The sequence below is a fragment of the Mastomys coucha genome, unplaced genomic scaffold (genome assembly GCF_008632895.1).
Source record: "Mastomys coucha isolate ucsf_1 unplaced genomic scaffold, UCSF_Mcou_1 pScaffold14, whole genome shotgun sequence".
Taxonomy (NCBI): Eukaryota; Metazoa; Chordata; class Mammalia; order Rodentia; family Muridae; genus Mastomys; species Mastomys coucha.
The window spans coordinates 116,027,903-116,046,473 of NW_022196896.1; positions in this window are offsets into that span (position 1 = coordinate 116,027,903).

The window sequence follows — 18,571 nt, forward strand, 5'->3', positions numbered from 1 at the left end:
TATTTGAAAAATGTTCTGTTATTTTACAGTTTCATTTTCAAAACATCTCTCTATCATTAATCCAGTGGATATACGTCTGGCTCACCAACTGAGAAAAGGACCTAGCCAATCAGCTAATTCATGATCTCATCCCCATGTTGGATAACTCCTGCAGTAATTATTTAAATATAATTAGTAAGAGAGCAGAAGAGATCGGCTTGCTTTTTACTTGGGGTGATATGACTGTTAGCTTCTCTTTGGGGGTTTGTGTGTCTCACATGGAAGGGGGCTCAGTGAGGTCTGCCTGGCCTTAGAGAGCAGAGCTTGCCATGCGTGTGGGAGAGTCATGGAAGAAGACCTGAGCCATCAATGGAGATGACAGAAGAAGACTCTCATGGGGATGCCAGACAATCCTGGTGACAGGGTTCTCTCCACCCCAGAGCTGTCCTATGAGCTGGCCTCCCCAAGGAGGGTGGTTATCAGGCAGCATCTTCATTACACTTCATTACCCTGGTTCTCTGGAGACATTTGGTTCGCAGTGGGCACCCTGACCCCAACGCTGCCCCATTTGAGAACAAAGCCGGGACACCCATAGCAGCTGTCTACTCTCTCATGACTAGGGACTGTGGGATCTGGGAAAGTATTTGCTCTGTTTATTTTGGGCCAGAAAAAGTCGCATCTTGTTTGTATGTCGATGTTTAGCAACAGAAAGATTGGGAAATCTAAATTTAATAAATACTAAAAATATCATTGTTCCAATACAAAATACGATAGGCATTTTCCCACCTGGTGGACTGGTGGGGACTTGCATCCCAGGATCCCACGACCATGGATTAGCATGAGTTTTTTCCTCTAAGGAATTTTTTTCCTGGGCCAGAGCCTGGCATTTTGTCCATGAGCCCAGTATACTCAGCTATCTCATCTATTTAAGGGCATGACACTTGGTCCCTACAATTTCAAATATAGGCAACAAGCCCTTGGTTGATGTTCTCAGTAAATCCAAGAGAACTAGTTAATACTGCCATGAGAAAAAAAAAAAATCCAGGCGGCCTAGGCCTCCCAAACACAGTACCTTGTAAGGACATGGCTCACTAGCTCAGTACCCCTCATGGCTCCCACTGAGGTCCTAAGCACTAGGTTGGGCCTCAGCCATGGTTCAGATGCCCATGGAGACGTCTGCCTACACTCGTGACTGAAGGGAAGGGAGAGAAGCCTTCAGCAATTTGATTCTACTTTCTCTGAGGTGTGAATGAATGTTTTCATTGCTGCGTCCAAACGCCTGACAAAGACAACTTAAAGAAAGTTTGCTTGACTCACAGCCAGGGGTCAGTTCATCATGGTGGAGAAGGGACGAAGGTAGGAGAATGAGGTAGCTGGTCCATTGCTTCTATAGCCGGCAAGCAGAGAGAGATGAATATTAGTGTCCAGCTGGTTTTCTCCTTTTAACTCAGCCCCAAACCCCAGCCCATGGGATGATGTCACCCACCATTAGGGTATGTTTTCCCTTCTAGTTAACCAAATCTACAAACTCCTTCCCAGATATGCCCAGAGATAGTGTCTATAAGAAGAGTCTGCCTCCTGTCAAGTTGACAGTCAAGATTAATTACTGCAGCCCCTACCTGAATAGTCTACACTAGGGCTGAAGGGAATGGGGTATGGATGGGGAGGGGGTGAAGGACCTGATCCAGTGGCCCACTTGACCTTTAAGTGGGTTGTTTTGTTAGAATTAGTTTTGACTGACATCCTCAGGGGTGACCAGGTAGCCTCAGGTCTCTGGCTTCCTTAGCAGGTATGGGTGGGCCTTGGGCAGGTGAGCGAGCCTTTGGGTCTCCATTTTCCCTTACTTCACCTGTCACTAGGGAATGGGGTCACTATGAGAAATGAGCATCCGTGTGTCTCCTGCACATTCAAACGCGCATGTGTGCACCTGTCTGTTTCACATTCGGATTTATTCAGAATACAGTGCAGCTGCCACGTAGATGGCAAATGCCCATGGCTCTGTTCTCAAGACCCTCCTTCCCTCCCTCTCCCTACCGTTCCCCCTCCCGCTCCCAGCCACCGAGTACCCCCAGGCATCTATGTGAAAAGGCACCAACTGTCTCAGTCAGCTTTCTATCACTGTGACCAAACTCCTGAGGCAGTCAACTTGAAAGAAAGGTTTCCTTGGGCTCCTAGTTTCAGAGCTTTGCTCCTGGCTTGCTGCTTTTGGGCATGCAACAGGGTAGCGCTTCCAGGTGTGAGTACTTAGTGGAGTGAGCAGCCAGAATGTGAGAGAGTGGGGGACAGGTTGGGGGAGGAGAGGACATGGGAGACCAGACACCAACATGGGACACTGGGCATGGGAGACTGGTGTCCCAATACCTCTTCAAGGACTCTTCCCCAGTAATCTAACTTCTTCCCAGTAGGTCGTACTTTAAAGTTTCTATCATTTCTCAACCAAGTCAGACTGAAGAGCATGCCTTCAAACGGGGCCTTTTCCAGCTGCTTATCCAATTTTGGAACATGAGCAGTGGGTGGCAAGAGGCAGCAGAGACGTAAGAATAAAGCCAATATTGGTGTGGAGCACCAGGGAGCATCAGTGTGGAGCACCAGGGAGAAGCAGTGTGGAGCACCAGGGAGAAGTAGTGTGGAGCACCAGGGAGCAGCAGGGACTCCTAGCCTCTGCTTCCCTGAATTTTTATCTCATTTATTTGCCCTTTGATATCTGAGGAAATAGGGACTGAGGCCACACCACAAATGGCACTGTGCAATTGTTATCCCGTTGAAAATACTTTTTTTTTTTTGTTTTTTGTTTTTTGTTTTTTTTCGAGACAGGGTTTCTCTGTATAGCCCTGGCTGTCCTGGAACTCACTCTGGAGACCAGGCTGGCCTCGAACTCAGAAATCCGCCTGCCTCTGCCTCCCAAGTGCTGGGATTAAAGGCATGCGCCACCACTGCCCGGCTGAAAATACTTTTATGCTATAGTGATAGATGGTAGAAAGGTCTAGAGGAACCAGGGCAGACTGCAGGGTGAGGCTCTGCATCCCCTAAAGCCAGAGTACAGGCCAGAGCCATAGCAGTCCCACCCAGGAGGAAGATCTGCCCAGGTTCTGTATTTCTCCTTCCTAGGCTTTGTCCTATCTTCTCAGCAACCCCAGGAGTTATGTTTCTGGTCCTATTCATCAACACACATCAGGCCTGAGCAGAAAGCTTGACTGTAGCCTGTGAGGGTGACTGTCTTTCCTGTTGTTCCAGACAGTTTGTCCTGGTCCCATCTCTCTTGTGCCAGACCTGCACACACCTGAGTTCCATTCCCTGCTTCCCTTCCTCTGAACTTGGGTGTTTGCATCTGACCTCTCAGTGAGGTCAGTGGCTGGAAGCTGTGAGGCCCTCTTCCAGGGATGCTGCTGAAGTCAGGATGGCCTGTTTGAATTTAATTTGAGCTTGAAGAACACCTGAGTCACACTTCCACTGGAAGTCTCCCCCAGCTACCAGAAATTCTTAGCCAGGGTTTCTACTCCTGCACAAAACATCACGACCAAGAAGCAAGTTGGGGAGGAAAGGGTTTATTGAGCTTACACTTCCACATTGGTGTTCATCACCAAAGGAAGTCAGGACTGGAACGTAGGCAGGTCAGGAAGCAGGAGCTGATGCAGAGGCCATGGAGGGATGCTACTTATTGGCTTGCTTCCCCTGGCTTGCTCAGCTTGCTTTCTTATAGAACCCAGGACTACCAGCCCAGGGGTGGCACCACCCATGAGCCATGCAAGTTGTGGTGGGGCACTGGATGGATGGAAATGCAGCTGGACAGCGAAGCCATCCCTAGATCCCACCCTGCAGCTGAGGATGCAGCAAGCAGAAGTGCAAAGAATAGGGAACTAATACTGGAGATGTGACACCTGTCACTGACTCCGAAATCAGTCGGCAAGGGGACTTCCGAGAGCATGTCTCACCCTTAACAGATGCTTGGACCAACCAGCATGTGAAGTGCAGATCCAGGCCAGGCACTTGGAAGCAAGCAGGACCTGGAAATTGGGTGTGTTTGAGCCACATACATTTTCCTGATAGTAGGCACGTACAATCCATGGCTGTGAGCCACAGACAGGTGTCTTTATTCCATCTGAAAGGGACAGTGAGGACCTAGCGGGGGAGAGAAGTCAACACTGGAGACAGGGGAGCACCAGGGTTTGTCACAGCTGCTTCTCAGTGCTGGCCACCTGGCATAGGCTGGGAATGGTTTGTCTCGATCACTTCTCACAGCTCAATGGCTGTTGACCTAGACCCCTGCACTAGGCTGCAGTGTAGGCTCGGAACCATCTCTACACCTCCCCCTACTCTGTACTGGGGGTGGACCAGGCCTGAGCTGGGAAACATGTCAGACATTTAATGTTTCAGGGGTAGGGAGATACCACAGACTCTTTCTTGTTCAGTCTGTTACAGCTCCAAAGAGCCAGATGACAGCCACCTCACACAGGGTCACATAACTCATTCGGGAAGCAAATGGAGAAAATGGGCCACCAGAAGGCAAGGGTGTGTATTCTTTCTGCAGGTCAGTCTCTAGGACTGAACTAACCCCGGGAGGGGCAGCCTCTGACCTACAAGACCCTCAAGATAGCAATGCATCAAGAAATAGAAAATAAAAGCATGAAAGACACAGAGCGCGACTGAAGGTCTCTGCCCTCTGGCTTTTGCAGGGGTAGGGTAGAAGGAGCACTCAGAGGTCTCAGGGGCACGGGTGCCATCAGGGTGTGCATTCCTGGTCCTCATTCCAGCCACAGTCACTTGGCTGAATGACACTGCTTCTTACAAGGCAAATGCCATCGTCTGCTTTACTCCCGGGCTTCTGTACCCTCTTCCCCTCAATCTTAAACATTCCACCCTGACAGACTTTGAAATAGTGTCACGGGCTGGGGACTAAGCATTCAAACTACCAGCCTGTGGGGACATCTCACATGCCCATGACTACCCTGGCAGGTTCCACAGTAAAAGGGGGAGCGTTCGAGAGGAACATGGGGCAATGAGGGGGAGGCTTAACTGGAAGTCATGGAAGGGAGCTAAGAAGGTACTCAGAGGCTCAGCGATGCACTTGGCTGTCTACTAAAGTTGCCATCTTGTGGAGAGGTGGACTGGGAGGGAAGGGTGCACATCAGGCACTTCCTAGGCCTTCCTTTGTATACTGTGGTGGTTTGTATATGCTTAGCCCAGGGAGTGACACTATTAGGAGGTGTGGCCTGTTGGAGTAGGCGTGGCCTCATTGGAGTAGCTTTCACTGTGGTGTGAGCTTTAAGACCTTCCTCCTAGGTGCCTAGAAGCCAGTATTCTCCTATTGACTGTCAGATGAAGATGTGGAACCCTCAGCTCCTCCTGCACCATGCCTGCCTGGATGCTGCCATGTCCCTGCCTTGATGATAATGGACTGAACCTTTGAACCTATAAGCCAGTCCCCCCCAATTAAATGTTGCCTTTATAAGAGTTGCCTTGGTCATGGTGTCTCTCAGCAGCAGTAAAATCCTAAGTAAGACACTCACGTTTCTCTTGGTCCTGCCTCTGCTTCTAGCTGCGGCTATGATGAAAAGCTGTGCAACGACCTTGATGCCATTGCTCAGATCCCAGCTTACCCTGTGAGGGCACCTGACCTCTCATATTCCACCTATCACTGAGAGACCTGTGGAAGCCTGGGTTGGCATTCTGGCATGGGTGATCCTGACGTTTAGGAAAGCTGACAGCTGAGGATTTAAAAACCTCAACACATTGATACAAGACTCCAATAACTACATAACTTCAAACTCATGATGTTTCCTCTCCTTTAGTGGGATAACAGACTTGGGTCCTACGTCTGTGGTGAGCAACTGAGGATGATCCAGAGAAAGATCGCTCTGGTGCTCATTTTTCAGGAAGACAAAATAAAGTGTGTGTGTGTGTGTGTCATATGTGTATATGTGTATGATATATATATATATATATATATATATATATATATATGTATACATATATATGATATGCTCTCAGCACCTAGGCAAATGACAGTGACAACCAGGCCTGGGAACTTGCTGACAGGAACTTCTTAGGAAAGAAGGAGGTTTGCTATTTGTCTGTTTTCAGTTGTCTGTCCCTACCTTAGTTACATGGAATTAAGCTTGAAGTCCGCTGGAGCTGACAATACATGAGTCAGGATGTCACTTTCGCCGTGTTGGCAAGACAGCTCACCCCCAGACACCCATCCATAGAGACGCAGAGTCCTACGGGGCCACATCCCCCAGCTGAGGGAGGATGAGTGTTGGGGGAGGTGCCCATGGCCTGGAAACCGGAGAATGAATTGGAAAGGTCAACTCCAGGGAGGTCCTGCCATCTCCATGGTGACATCTCAAGTGACACAGAGGTCACGGAAGGTTGCACTTAAGAGCCAAGAAGCAGGGCTGCCAAAGTCTCTGGGAGAAGGTCAAAGGAGGTGATCAAGCAGGAAAACCAGCCGGGGCACAGTCTGGGAGGGGACAGCAGCCAAGCGTGAGGAGGCTCCAACCTTTCCCTTCTTTTCCATGGGAATCAATCTGTGTCTCTTGGTGACATCTTAGCTGGCTTCCCAGACCCTTAGCCCTGAATGGACACATGGTCCTTTAGAAGTGGCCCCATTGCTCCTGGTTGGTAGCCTCCCCAGTATCTTCTGTGGCATCCACAATAGCCACGTCTTCTGCTGTGTTTGAAAGGAAGGGGGCCACAGTGACTGGGGCAGCAGGTGTCTTTGTACATACCTCCAGTGAGCAGATAATTGAGCCCTCAGGCTACTGTGTAAGCTCTGTTTATTATTTCCTCTGCTGGTGGTTTGTCTCCCCAAAGGTTTTTCGGTTGAGGTGGGGCCTTTAAGAGGTGGAGCCTAGTGCAAGGGAGTGAGGTCGTGGAAACACTGCTTGGAAAAGATTAACTCAGGTCTCATGAGATTTAACTAGTTCCCACTCCCAAGCTCCCAATGGAGAGAAGCTGTCATGAGCATCATGCTCTTGAGACTGCATAACTAGTCATTTTTAGTTAACATTTTTTTCATTGCTGAATTGACTGATTGATTACATGTATACATGCACACTTGTCCATAGATGCAGGTGCAGATGTAGGTTATGGGGACTGAACTCCCTTAAAGCTGGCGATACAAGTGTGTGTGAGCCTCCGAATGTGGTTCCATAACCTCTCGGATCAGCAGCATTCCTGGTGGACATTTCACATGCACACTAGCATGTGGACTGTCATAAACTTCCAAGAAACTGAGTTGTGTCATGTCCATGAGTCCCATCCCTTTTCTGACCCCCAACCCCCTCCCCCACTGTCTAAGTTGCACTCTGTCACACTCCTGAAGTGCAGCTGGCCTTTCAGGTGACCTCTTTCCCTTCCCTAGGATGGACCAGGACCTCTGTAAATCAGAACCCCTCAGGGTAATGGAAGAGAAAGGACAAGAGGATCAGAGAGGGATGCTCTCAGGCAGACACTGCTCTGGCCTGAGTTTAATACCCTCCCCAGAGCAGGACTCAGACTGAGAATTTTGTTTTCTAGATTCTGGGTTGATGCTTGACTACCCCAAGGTCCACATGATAGACAGACCAAGCTACAGGAGGATAAGAGCTGGGGTTAGAGCTCTGAGTTTAGATCTCAGCCCCTAGAGGAAATGGTTCTTGAAAATAGAACTGCCTGCCAGGAGGTGGTGGCACACGCCTTTAATCCCAGCACTTGGGAGGCAGAGGCAGGCGGATTTCTGAGTTCGAGGCCAGCCTGGACTACAGAGTGAGTTCCAGGACAGCCAGGGCTATACAGAGAAACCCTGTCTCAAAACAAAAACAAAAACAAAAACAAACAAACAAACAAACAAAAAAACAAAAAAAAGAAAGAAAGAAAGTAGAACTGCCCAAAAGGTAGGTATTGTTGGGAGCTGCGATGGCTCAGCCTTCTGCACACATTTCCAAAGCCTTTTGTCCAGTCAGCATCTCCTTGAGGGCCAGAACTCAGGGTGGGCACGGCCTCATCTTCTCTGAGCACCTCCTCCTGTCTGTGCTGCTCTTTGGTCTGTCTGCATTTAGGCCTGTTGGTTCCAACCACAAGATAAGATTTTTGTTGTATTTCATTGAGTCTCACTATGTAGCCTTGGCTGACCCAGAGCTTGCCATGTAGACCAGGCTGGTCTCAAACTCAGACATTTGCCTGCCTCTGCCTCTGCCTCCTGAGTGCTGGCATTAACGTTGTGAGCCATCGTCTCCAGCTTTAAAAAAAAAAGTTGATTTTTAAAGAGCCTTGCTGAGAGAGAATGGGATCTTAGTTGGTACTGGAAAATGCCCACTGGGAAAGAACAGATGCAGCCACCAGAACACAGGATGTCAACTCCACAGACTTATAGGCCAGCTGGGGACCACTGGGGACAGGTTTCTGACAGACAGACTCAGTAGCACTCAGGTATCAGGCAGAGTACCTGTCTGAAGCTCCCTCTCCCCCAATTTCTTTCTTTCTCTCTCTGGCTGGGCTTGCTCCTTGTGAGGTCCCAAGAGTTTAAGCTGGAGAAGCAAGAGAGCCAGTCTTCTTTTTTTTTTTTTTCTTTTTGCATAGACAGATGACACAAGTCAAGCACACACAAACCCAAGTCTGTAATTAGCTGTCCCCTAGGGCCTCCTGTCACGTTCCTGGGAACAAAGTTACATCCTCTCTTGCTGGCCCTCAAACTACCCTGGGAGCTTCTAAAGACCTCACATGCAGCTTCCCTGAGCTGCCCCACCCTGCTGAAGGGAAAGCAGAGATGGTCCACCTCAAAGTCCTGTTCTTCTCAAAGTCATGGTCCGAACACCTCCGACCCCAGGGACCTCTCCCTCAGCCTCTGTCCCTGGAGGCAGCCAAGGACATGAACGTCGCCAAGCTCCCCAATATTTACACAGACAAGTGACGGTGGCCTTCGGCCTGGGGAGAGTAGTTTATGGACCCCTGTTCTAATTTGTGAAACATGAATCAAGAAGGTGACTAGCATGAAGGAATGTTGAGAAAATGTAAAACGCCCCAGGACTTAGCACAAAATCTGGCAGACGCCAAGTGTGATAAATGCTTGCCTTTAATAAGGTGTGTCCGAAGGCTGGGCCAGCTGTTCCTGATGGGTTCTGTGCTGATGTGCTTGCAGAACCTCCTTCATCCATGTAGGCCACTGCCTGGATGAGTGTTAGATCACCAATGTCAGAGTCATTTAAAAAGTCCCTGAACACCTTGCATATGCCTAACCATACTGGAGGCAGGAAATGGAGGAAAACCCACAGGTTCCAGTAATGGCTCCTTGAACACCCTAGATTGTCTGTTCTCATCTCTTGTTTGTTTGTTTGTTTTTCAAGATAAGGTTTCTCTGTATAGCCCTGGCTGTCCTGGAACTTACTCTGTAGACCAGGCTGGCCTCGAACCCAGAAATCCACCTGCCTCTTCTTCCCAAGTGCTGGGTTTAAAGGTGTGGGCCACCACTGCCCAACTTGTTCTCATCTTTACAACTCTGCCTCTCATTGGTTTCCTGTCTCACCTACTTCAGCTCTCTTCATAAGGCTTCCAGGTAGCTAGCTCTGTCTGCTGTGCAAGCCCAGTAGGCTTCCATGTCACATTGATGTCTTTTCCCATGACCAAACACCCGAGGAAAAGAAGGATTTCTCTCACAGTTCCATCCTGCTAGGGTTCTGGCTACTATGGTGGGAGCCAGTTATATTTCTGCCTGTGATGGTTTGAATATGCTTGGCCCAGAGAGTGGCCCTATCAGGAGGTGTGGCCTTTTGGAGTAAGTATATCTCTGTGGGTGTGGGCTTTAATACTCTAGTCCTAGCTGCCTGGAAGTGAGTATTCTGCTAGCAGCCTTCAGATGAAGATGGAGAACTCTCAGCTCTTCCTGCACCATGCCTACCTGGACGCTGCCATGTTCCTGCCTTGATGATAATGGACTGAACCTCTGACCTCTAAGCCAGGCCCAATTAAATGCTGTCCTTATAAGACTTGCATTGGAGCCAGGCAGTGGGGACACATGCCTTTAATCCTAGCACTTGGGAGGCAGAGGCAGGTGGATCTCTGAGTTCGAGGCCAGCCTGGTCTACAGAGTGAGTTCCAGGACAGCCAGGGCTACACAGAGGAACCCTGTCTCAAAAAAAACAAAAAAAAAAAAAAAAAAAAAAAAAAAAGAGAGAGACTTGCATTGGTCATGGTGTCTGTTCACAGCAGTAAAACCCTAACTAAGACACCACCAATTAGGAAATAGAGCATCAGATTCTACTGGACATGGCTAGTCTGCAGAACCCACAGTGACCCCATTCCAGTCCTCAGTGACCTACTTCTGCCTGCTACACCACACCTCTCCAGGATGCTATGACCTCTCCAAACAGCACCACCATCTGGGAATCTTGTGAGAGGCACTTCACATTCAAACCGTAGCTGGCTCTGCTTCCCTGTTTAAGATGTTCAGTGGCTCTACAGCCTTCCACAGCCTTCACGGGTTCACCATCCCTGGGCAGGAGGCTGTGTACCATAACACCAGCTGGCTGCCCCTGTTAGGGACTGGGGTGGAGACAAAAGGAAGTCGCATGCGATGTTTTCTGTAGAGCTGTTTCCCGAATTTGTAAATCATGTTGTTTTCGTTTTCGATTGCTGTGTGCCAATCACTGTTAAACTGAGTGACTTAAAGCAACAAACATCCTTGCCTACAGTGTCTGTGCACAGGGAAACCCCAAGGAGCTTAGCCAGAAGGCTCTGGCTCCAGGCTTAAGGCAAGATGTTGGCATCTGAAGTCTTGAATGGGTCTCCTCCCCCACAGGGCTCTTGGCAGGCAGTTCCAATCCTTGTGGCTGCTTGCTGGGGGCCTCGGCTCCTTGGCATCGGATCATTCCATCCAGCTGCCTAAGTAACTTTATGCTGTCAGCTGGCTTCTCCCAAGAGGACTCGAGAAAGTGAGGGACATGCTTGGATGACTTGGGTACCCTGTCTTTGGAAGCCAAATGTCTCACTTCTGCTAAATTCTATCCCGTGGTAGGAAGGCTCACAAAGCACAGCCCTCATTCGGGAGGAAGGGGACTAAGCCAGCTCGTGATGAAAATGTGTCCAAGAATTCATGGGCATGTCTTAAAAACCACCACTCCACCCTGCTGTATGGAGCCACATTGGCTAAGAATCCATTGTGCTCCGTTGCTCTCACGATTATAAATACTGCTGTTCTTTCCCCAAGCTTCTCTCTGTCTGTAGAAAAATGATAAGGATTTGGGTGCTGTAACACACACCTCTAACCTTAGCACTCAGCAATGGAGGCAGGAGGTTCAGGAGTTCAAGGCCAGCCTCTGCTACATAGTGAGCTTACCTAGGAAACAAACAGCTGAAGGAAGAGTTGGGAGAGGGAAACATAAAAGAAGGAAGAAGAAGGAAGGGGAGGGGGAGGAAGAAGGGAAGGAGGGAAAAGAGGAGGGAGAGGAGGAGAGAGAGGAGGAGGAGGAGTAAAAGGAGGAGAGAGAGAAGAAATGGAAGAGAAGAAGGAAGGAGTGTGGCTGCAGAACGGCAGCAGCATCGAGGGTTCTAATCTGAAGGTGCAAACAATCTCGGATTGCAAGCAGATGGAGGAATTGCACCCAGGACAGAGGTACTGACTGCATCCTTACCAAACGCATGCAGATGCTTTTCTTGGTGTTTACAAAGAATCCAGTGTAGCAATGACTCACAAGGCTAGGTACTTAGTGAGTAAGGTCTTTTGAATTGTCTGCAGAACTCTGAGGTGCATGGGACAGTGTTCTTGGGAACCCTAGAACCAATCTCCCTGGATGCACGGGGCTTACACTGTACATTAGCTAAGGCTTCTACTAAAGGCTCCTTCATATGGGATGTGACAGACTTTGGAGGGTTGACTGAACCTCTAATCACTGAGTTTCCTCACTGTCATGAACCTCCTGTCTCTTTGCTGTCAGACAAGGCTGACCGCATAGCTGAAGCAGATCTGAAAAAAAGCCCATGCTTGTTGCCAGCCCCAGACAACCTGAGCTAACACCCTCCATGAGGCCTTCACTCCCTCTGCCATTCTGCCTTCTACAGGACCCGAGGGAGGAGGGCCATGACGACAGCAGGGGCCCAGGCCTCTCTCTGGGAGGTCTTCCCATATGGACACTCATCTATCGTCACTCCGGATTCTCCCGACTGTAGGGTCACCAACAATTGTCCAAGGGACATTGTGACTTGGCAGGGCCTAGGCCCAAATATTCAAAACCCTGAATTTCAAGTCCCCCAAAGCTTCCTGTAGACACACGTTCCTTGTGACATTATTAAAGCCAGAAAGACATTTCAAACTTTTGCTGAAACAAATCACTACCTGATGTAGTAAGACCGCCTGCCTGGCACAACCATGTTTACGGAGTCACAGAAGGAGGTAGAGCAGGGAGAAGAAAGCCCATGTGTACCACACTGAGAGCATCGTGGGCTAGGAGCTGCAGGCACGTGGGAGCGATTAACATTTTTCTCCGAGCAGAGGGTAATCCTGTGGTTGGTACTCCTTGGCGCCTGGCAGCAATGAGTCGGGTTCCCCTAAGTGTCTGCAGCCTATTTCCTGGTCACTGTGTCCTGAACCAACCACCAACGGTTCTGAGTCTGTGAATAGGGTGGATGACCTTGGCCACCTGGAAAGGACATGGCCTAGTGGTCGATGCTGAGTCCTCTGTAGCGTCTAAGCTTGGATGCCTATCTCAGGTCCTAGGCCTTTAGTACTCTGCTTGGTCCTGGTTTCCCGGACACCTCCTCCTGTGTCCTGAGTTTTACAGAAGGGAGTCTTCATTAAAGCAGGAGCCTGCCACCCTCAAGAAAATTATCTGGGCCGGGCGGTGGTGGCGCACGCCTTTAATCCCAGCACTTGGGAGGCAGAGGTAGGCAGATTTCTGAGTTCGAGGCTAGCCTGGTCTACAGAGTGAGTTCCAGGACAGCCAGGGCTACACAGAGAAACCCTGTCTCAAAAAACAACAACAAAAAACCCAAAAAACCAAAAAAAAAAAAAAAATTATCCAGAAAGGACTGGTAAAATTATCTCAGTTCAGAGAAAACTAAAGGGGGTCGGGGGTGGGGGGGGGAGGATCATGTTAAATACGAGGAAGTGAGGAGTGAGGTCTCTTTCAAGTTTACTAGTGATAGCTCAGTACTAGCTGAGACGATGCCCCCAATATCAATCAACCTCAATCACATTCTGTTTCTATAACACAGTACAAGGGGCTTGCTCCTTTCCCAAAGGGCAGCTTCTGCTGTTAACACCCCAGAGAAAGATCCCAGGGTATGGCCCCTGAAAGACTGCAAAAGAGACAGAGCCACAGTCTTGAGAAGGGCTCCCTAAACTCATGTTCTGAGCACCTAGACCTGGCCTGACCCCTATACTCGACCTTGGCAGAGTCTAGAGCCCTGTCAAACCATGGTCCAGGTAGGGTCTGAGCCCTAGTCTGGTCCAGCCATATTCATCGGAGGGGCAGTGTGACCGGTAGTGTTACATTAACTCTGCTAACTACTGGAAATTAATGTGACCTGAGTAAGGGAATTGAAGAAGCTGGCCAAACCTTATTTCTTTCCTTTCCTTTTTTTAAAAAAAGATTTATTTATTATTATATGTAAGTACACTGTAGCCCTCTTCAGACACACCAGAAAAGGGTGTCAGATCTCATTAAGGATGGTTGTGAGCCACCATGTGGTTGCTAGAATTTGAACTCAGGACCTTCAGAAGACCAAGTCAGTGCTCTTAACCGCTGAGCCATCTCACCAGCCCCAAACCCTCTTTCTAAACGTGTATGAACAGCTGTCTTGGGAGAGATTAACCCTGGAATCAATAGCCTGAAAATAAACTCTATCCTTACCAGTGTGAGCTGGCTCCTCCCAATTCTGTGTGGACCTGAGTGGGACAGGGTCTCAAAAAGGGTGTGGTGATTAGTGGCAATTATCAACCTGACAGGATCTAGAATCATCTGGGCAAAGGGCCTCTAGGCATACCTGTGGGGGATTATTCTGAATGTATTCATCGAGGTGGGAAGACCTGTTGCCGCCTTACCGAGCAGCAGAAATAAGGAGGCAACAACGAACCCTTCTCCAAGCAGTTTACTCAGGAACCTTGTACTACAGAATCATTCATTCATCTTTTTTTCTTTCTTAGCTAGCTTCTTCTATATTCTTCTATATCTTCTTCTTACATCTTACTAGTCACATCTTACTTCTTACATCTTACTTATTTCTATCTTACTACTTCTATCTTACTACTTCTATCTTACTACTTCTATCTTACTACTTCTATCTTACTACTTACATCTTACTACTTACATCTTACTTCTTTCTTCTTACTTACTCCTATTTCCTACTTACTCCTATTCCCTACATCTTACTTACTCCTATTCTTACATACATCTTACTTCCATTTTTACATACATCTTACTTCTATCTCTTACATCTTACTTCTATTCTTACATACATCTTACTTCTATTTCCCCAGCCCCCAGCCCTTGTGGGTTAAATACTTTTCCTGGTCCCAATCAGCATCAGCTACGTGGCAAAGCATAATAGGCTACGAGAAATCATGCCAGCTTGCATCATAAACTAGAGGCACTCAGCTTTTCCAAATAAAGGCTTGTTTATCACCATGCTCTCTGCTCAGGCTGGAGACCAGGTGTTCAAAATATATAGGGTGGCGGCTGCGGCTCCCCACAAAGACCCACCCACTGTGGGCGGTGCCATTCTCTGATTGGATATTGGACTGGACATGAGAATGGATCTGAGCGGCAGCAGCACTTCTTACTCTTCGTTTGTTTGTTTGTTTGTTTTTCAAGACAGGGTTTCTCTGTATAGCCCTAGCTGTCCTGGAACTTACTCTGTAGACCAGGCTGGCCTTGAACTCGGAAATCCACCAGTCTCTGCCTCCCAAGTGCTGAGATTAAAGGCGTGCGCCACCACCGCCCAGCCACTTCTTACTCTTGATGGTGGAAGTGCTTCAAACCTTGAGCTGTGAGAATGAACTCTTTCTCCCCTGAGTTGTCTTCCTCATAATGATTTAATCATAGCAATAGGAAAGGATTTAATCATAGCAATAGGAAGGGAATGAGTGTCCCATTCATTCATCTTCTCTTGGAAGAGCTCTTGCTCTGACCTTTGAACTCCTGCTCTGACCTTTGAACTCCCTAGACTTACACCACAAGCCAGCCACTTCTAAGGCTTTTGGACTCAGACTGAATAAATGACACCAGTGGCGTTGTTTTGTTTTTTGATTTGGTTTGTTGTTGTTTCTGTTGCTGTTGGTGTTGGGCCTCACTGCTGACAGCACATCTTGGCACTCTTCCCTGCCTGGTCGATTGATTCCTGTACAGAATTCCCCTCAGGTACTGATGTCTTTCCTTCAACTCAGTTCCACAGAAACCCTACCTGACTCAGTTCCTCCGAGAGGCCACATCTTTTTAAGTTCAGACTCCATTTTAGAGAACCTGACCTAAGTTTGAACTCTAGGTAAATTAACAGCCTGTACTTAGCATTCTTTTCCAAGCTGCTCCCCTCCCCCACCCCAACAAAACCCCAGCCTAGCTCCAGTCTCTAGGCTAATACCAAACAAGACCAGTGTATCCAGGTTACACCCTCAACAAGACCAACATCTCCAGGTTATTCCCTCAACAAACCTGCACCCCCAGGTTACAAGCCCACCTCCTGTCTAATGACCACCAATGCAGACGGGAGCAGAAATGACTCCTAGCACCAGCCAATTATGTTAAAGGCCACGGTAGCTTTCCAATTAGATGCTTGCACACTTACCCCTGCTTGTTGCTTACTATAAAGCCTTGCCTCGACAGATAGTCAGGACTCCCCCCCCACCAAAACCATCCTGTGCAACGGTGGTGCGCTGAGGGGGTGGTGGGCAAGCTAGCTCCAATAGAATAGAGACCCTGCCGTGAGTGGCATCAGACCGGCTGCTGTCTGGTTTTCTTTGGGGGGAGGTGGCGGGGGGTGGATCACTAACATTTCCCTGGGACTACATCCCAACCCTCAGCAGTACCATCCTGTGTTAGCCTCTTCCTCCCTTTCTGCCCAGTGCCCGTTACGGATTGCTCAAGCTAACCAGATTCTGAGCAAGACAGGAAGAAAATTAATGAAAATGTTTGGATCCTCTAACTAGCAAGGATTCCTCCTTCAACAACGGAGAGATCCACCCTATCCCTCTAGTCTCCCGTAGCCTTTTAAGGTTCCCACGATTGGCCTGGCCATGTGTCCTACATCTTGGCTGTCTAGATCCAAATACTGATTATTCTCAGGCTGGGTCCACAAATCATGTCAATACAGCTTCCTATGGTCATCTCCAAGGCCTCTGTGGGGTCTATGAGATGAGAGTCAAGACCGCAGAGCCTGTAGCATACGGTGAGAGGGGGTACCACCCCTGGGCCATTTGTTGTGTATCACTTACTACGTCCCAAGTTGCACTATGGTTTGCTATGCCTCCCTCCCTTAACCTTCTCAACAGCCTTTGAGGTAGCTGCTAATCAAGGACTGCCACACAGTAGTATTTACCCGTCACCCCTTCCTCTACCCTGGCTGCTGGCTACGCCCATTTGGTGTTTTATCTTACTTTACTCCCATGGTAGCTCCATGATACATTCCCATTTCACAGGTGGGAGTACTGAGGGCTTGGGAAAGACCCCAGGCCACAGTTCATAATCATGAGAGCTGAGGAACCCACCCCAGTCAGTGGTCTTCAGAGTACTGAAGCCATCTAAGAGTACATGACCCTCCAAGGTCCTCTTGGGATTCTTTCTCTGAAGGGCTTTGCTCTAATAATCTCTCTGAGGTGACCCTGATGCCCCTCATGAAGGGCTCTGTCTGTGTAGGGCCTGGGATCAGCTCTTTCTGGCCTTCCTGGTGGCAGGGCAGTGACTTCAGCCAACTCTCCCTAGTGGACCAGTGCTGAGGTGCAGAGTTCAGGGGGAGACATGCCCCACTTCATGGGGAGGGGTTTGGCTGATGCCTGACACAGAAAACTCTGAAGAATGAGTGTATTGGAAACAGAGATTAGGCTCAATCCACAGGAAGGATGGAGGGAGGGGGGTGTCAGAGTGGCACGGGGGAGCTTTGCCATAATCACGACCATATGTCCTCCGAGAGTGGGAACAGCTTCCCCCTTTTACACCAGGACCCTGGAAAGCGCTGCGGGGAGTCAGTTTCAACCTCTGATTAAGTTAAACTCGATGTGTCAGAGGCAGATGGAGTGAGAAACGTGGCTCCCGGCAATTCCTGGCCATTAACCATATTACATTCACAAGAGATACAGTACGCAGACAAAGAAAACTTCAGAATATCCTGGGTGAAACTGAATCCCCCAAAGGTTATGGTATTCCTCTTTCTTATGGCTTTCCAGGTACACTTGAAACCCAATCTCACACCAATGGAATGACTGAAAGAACAAACCAATAAGAAGAAAGGTGCAGCGCTTACTACCATTTGCTCTCCATTTTAAATACTGAGCTTAATAATTCTGAAGCGGCTCTCGGTCCACCTTTCTGCCCAACGACTCATTTCCAGCATCCTTTTCAACACTGGCTAATAAGAGCTATAATTTGTGTCTCATAAAATCGGCCCCTGCTCATGCAATTGGACTTTGAAATGAACAATGACTGTATTGACTTCAGCCTCCAGGCCTGTGGCTGCTGCACGCACTTCCAATTTCCCAAGCATTTCTTTGACAACTGGCATAGGATAATGGCACCTAGAGTGGGCAGGAAATAGCTCCATGTTTTTTTGTTTTTGGGGTTTTTTCTACCACGTTGTTCTGATTCTTGGAGAATGGTACCTCTCAAACATCATTTTATGACCAGCATCAAGGAAATACTGGCTCTCTTGGAGCCTCATCCTCCTTCCAAACTATAGCCCCTGCAAGGATGACTCCTACTTAGGTAGGAGTCTTGATTGCTGAAGAAGACAAAGGCATTCCCAGACTCCAAGTAAAATGCTTAATCATGACATCACCATCAAAAGGTCTTTGGGAAACCAAGAATCATGACCTGGGATTGCCAGGATGTTTTTAAACCTCAAGGGTGAAAGCTGATTCGCTCTTGCTTCCTGAAGGGTCAGAAGCAACCTGGACAGGCCTCTCATCTGTGGGCACTAGCATTCATTGGGCTTTCAAAGGAACCCTCCCCCACAGGGTGGGCAGGAAGGCCCAAACCCTGGCAAAGGCTTTTATTTCCTTGTTTTCCGTGATTTACCAAGTGCCAGCTGCTTTTCCTAAATGAGGCCCATCTGAAAACACAGCCCCCATGATTCCTGAGATGCCTGTGTCTCTTGTTCTGTCTGCTCCTCCCTCCCAATTGGCTCTCTGCTCCTCCAGGCAAACCTCCTTTTGTTTCCTAGACACAGCAAGCCTGAAATCTGAGGTGCCCCTCACCTGTCACTTTCCATTGTCCCTGTGCATTCTCATGACATACCGCCCCTCATCTGAGACTTTCAACTTCGCCCTGCTGCTATCTCCCTGGGATAAACGATGAGGCTCTATACTTGAACCCTGTATAGATTCAGACAGGAGAGCTAGGACCTGGGCTATCAAAACCACCACAGCCCAGGAGAAAGGGCCTTTTGCTCCCAGGGTGTAAAGAATGAGAAAGGT